The sequence below is a fragment of the Athene cunicularia genome (genome assembly GCF_003259725.1).
Source record: "Athene cunicularia isolate RWA chromosome 2 unlocalized genomic scaffold, athCun1 chr2_part2, whole genome shotgun sequence".
In the NCBI taxonomy this organism is placed as follows: Eukaryota; Metazoa; Chordata; class Aves; order Strigiformes; family Strigidae; genus Athene; species Athene cunicularia.
This window is the reverse complement of record NW_020799096.1, coordinates 1,053,026-1,056,412: the sequence shown is the minus strand read 5'-3', so window position 1 is coordinate 1,056,412 and position 3,387 is coordinate 1,053,026.

Below are 3,387 nucleotides of genomic sequence, written 5' to 3'. Positions count from 1 at the left end.
CAAAGTTGCCAATATGAGGGGAGACAGGTGTCTTTTAAATTATTCATAGATCTCTGCTGGCTACCCATCTTTTTGCAGATAGGGTTTTTGGTGGTGGGGTTTGTTGTTTTTTTTCTTTCCTTTTTTTCTTTCTCCCTGATGGATTTAATGCTTTTATTGCACTCTTAGCTCCATGAATAGATATGGAAAATGTAAAGGCAAAGCTTCAACTAGTAACAGAACAGAAAGTCTGATCTCGTTTAACAGATTCTCTGTCTCTTTATCACAGGCAGCTATCTTAGATTGTTAGGGTGCTTTACAGAAAAGGCTTGCTTTTTTTTTTTTTTTTTTCCATAACATTTCACTGATAACTATGGCTCTTTGTGACAACAGTGCAGGACAACTAGAGGTGGGAGATCAGTGGCCCAAGCCTGTACAATTGTGTATTATATATTTTCTGGACAGATCTGCAAAAAATTGAATTTTTATTTTTGAATTTTGAATTTTGAAAGGACTACAAGAATTAATATTTTGCAAACTATTAATTTTAGATGTAATTTGTCACCACGTAGCTCCTGAAATTACCTCAGTTACTCTTATCCTCAATATTCGTTTTTTCTGTGTGCTTATAAGATTTTATTCATCAACCTTTCTTAAAAAAAAAAAAAAAAATACATTCTGCATTATAGCTATACCTTTTACATCCTTGTCTTACTTAAGGTAAAAATATCTTCCAAAATCCTTTCTCCTTTTTCATCTCACTCATTGTTTATTCTTCACCTTTTTATCTATTAAACCTCCATGCACCCAGTCAAAGAGATGGATTAACCTGCTATATAATGGCACATGATTCAAACATCTGATGTCAAGTTTGAAAATAAAGTGAGAAGTCAATGTATATTCAAAAATAGAAGACCTTGAAAAAGGAAATCTCAGTCAAGAAAGATATCATCTCAAGATAGTATTTAATACAAGTGTTATGCAGGAATGTGTATGGGTGAATAGAAAAGACTTGTGAGAATGGTGATGTATTGCAGCTTGCATTTGGCAATGATCAATAAAATAATCTTAGCTGTTGTCAGCAGCCTTCCCAGGTCTGACCTTCAGATGTTAGGATTTAAGATGGCTCATGTTTGTGATAGACCTCAAAAAGTCTTGAAGGCTGAGAACCAGCTCTGCCAGGTGCTGAATTCCTTGATGTTAAGTTGTACAGTCAAATAGGTTTAGAAAAGTTAACTCTTGCCTCTGAAAAACTGGAAGAGAAATCTTAGGATACAAATCCTTCCATTGACACAATACTTGGCCTAAAATTTTAGTGCCTTGAGCTGTTTTTCCCGTCACATGGTGCTTTCATGTTAGCTGGAATCACAAAAACCTGTGGCATTCACACATAAATATTTCAATATGCTATTAATCAAACTTTTTTGAATTTCCTCTAGAGTTCCTCTCAGACTTCAGCGGATAGAAACTGAGGCTGTGCTTTGGTGTGTTATATACTTTTTCTGAAAGGAATCAAAAATAAATGTCAGATGTGCCTGTATGTTTTGAGGATGTCCTGTGTCTTTGCATGGAGACTGACTGCTGGTATGGCTTGGATTGGTGTAGAAGATAGTCAATACTCTCTATTCTATTAGAAAGGTTTTTCTATATTATGGTCTTGGACCTAGGTGCTGTAACAGTACATTTTACTGGTAGGTAGGAACAGAGAGAAAAACATCAGCATATGCACTAAAAATTTCAAAATAAACCTCTTTTCTTCACCTTCACATTACTATAGTCTCTGAGCCTTCAGAATATATATCCTTCAAGACAGTGGCTTACCTGTCAGTACACAATAAATTTGTTTTGCTGTCAAGGTCTGGATTAGTGCTGTGGTAGATGTCCCAGGTTTTTAGGGTTTTGTTTATATTTCAACCCAGAGGAAACTAAAAATGATTACAGACTGTCCACGTGCAACATACATCCACTGACCTGAGAGTCAGTTCGTCCCCAGAACATCTTGTCCAAAAATGTTGTTGCTCCATAACATTATGAACAATAGTAGGCAGTTCTGTGTTTCTTTCTTCTCATGGGATACATCTACAGCATAAGTAGTGTGGGGGTTCAGGTGGTTAAGTATGTTTAAACTATTTTATAATTACCCAGTATTCTAATGAGCAGAGATTTATCTTAAGTAAATGGAAAAATTCAGGTGTTATTCATACCTGACCTTGAGTGCAATTATCAGTTCATTCAGAGAGTAATGCTGTTCTTTTGACCTTAAATGATTTGAATAATCAAAATACCTAGCTCTTCAGTATGAGGTAGCCATAGAAAAAAACTTTATCAAAGTATATTGCTATATATGTTACATAAACAGTCATGCCTATATTTAAGACTGCTCAGGTGGTCCTGGTCCAATTCCATGGTCTTGCACCAGACTGTATGGCCATGAGCAAATGGGTTGACCTTGAGTGGATGACCAAAGCTGCCCTATCACTCCCCTCCTCAGCTGGACAGGGTAGAGAAAATATAATGAAAGCCTTGTGGATCGAGATAAGGAGATCACTCAGCAATTACTGTCACGGGCAAAGCAGACTTGACTTGGGGAAAATTAATTTATTACCAATCAAATCAGGGTAGGATAATGAGAAGTGAAAACTAAATCTTAAACCACCTTTTTCCCCCACCCTCCTCCCTTCTTCCCAGGCTTAACTTCCTATTTCTCTACCTCATCTCCCCCAGTGGCGCAAGGGGTTGTGGTCAGTTCATCACCCATTGTCTCTGCTGCTCCTTCCTCCTCACAGGGAGGACTCCTCACACTCTTCCCCTGCCCTAGGGTAGGGTCCCACCCATGGAAGACAGTCCTCCATGATCCTCCATGATCCTCTCCATCGTGAGTCCTTCCCACGGGCTGCAGCTCTTCACAAACTGCTCCAGCGTGGGTCCCCCATGAGGCCACAGCTCTTTCCAGCAAACCTGCTCCAGTGCAGTTTTCCCAGGGGGCGCAGCCTCCCTCGGGCACCCCCCTGCTCCGGCGTGGGGCCCTCCCCGGGCTGCGGGTGGGGCTCTGCTCCCCCGCGGGCCTCCCTGGGTGCGGGGCACAGCTGCCTCCCCGCGGGCTGCCCCACGGGCTGCGGGGGAACCTCTGCCCCGGGCCTGGAGCACCCCCCGCCCCTCCGGCCGCACCGACCCGGGGCTCTGCACAGCCCTTTCTCCCACACGCTCTCACCCATCTCCTGGATGCTGTTCCACAGTGGGGTTTTTCCCCTTTCTTAAATACATTACCCCGGTGGCGCCCCCCCTGTCGCTGACGGGCTCGGCCCTGCCCAGCGGCGGGTCCCTCTCGGGGCAGGCTGGCCTTGGGCTTTGGCTCTGTCGGACATGGGGGAAGCTGCTGGCACCTTCTCACAGAAGCCACCCCTGTAG